Source organism: Gobio gobio (genome assembly GCF_949357685.1).
Source record: "Gobio gobio genome assembly, chromosome: 20".
Taxonomy (NCBI): Eukaryota; Metazoa; Chordata; class Actinopteri; order Cypriniformes; family Gobionidae; genus Gobio; species Gobio gobio.
Genome location: NC_137113.1, coordinates 50,439,798 through 50,440,174, shown reverse-complemented (window position 1 = coordinate 50,440,174; position 377 = coordinate 50,439,798).

The following is a 377-nucleotide window of genomic DNA, read 5'->3' as shown; positions in this document are numbered from 1 at the left end:
CTGAAGATGGTGTGGTCATCTCTAGGGTTAAAGCTGAAGATGGTGTGGTCATCTCTAGAGCTAAAGCTGAAGATGGTGTGGTCATCTCTAGAGCTAAAGCTGAAGATGGTGTGGTCATCTCTAGAGCTAAAGCTGAAGATGGTGTGGTCATCTCTAGAGCTAAAGCTGAAGATGGTGTGGTCATCTCTAGGGTTAAAGCTGAAGATGGTGTGGTCATCTCTAGGGTTAAAGCTGAAGATGGTGTGGTCATCTCTAGAGCTAAAGCTGAAGATGGTGTGGTCATCTCTAGAGCTAAAGCTGAAGATGGTGTGGTCATCTCTAGAGCTAAAGCTGAAGATGGTGTGGTCATCTCTAGGGTTAAAGCTGAAGATGGTGTG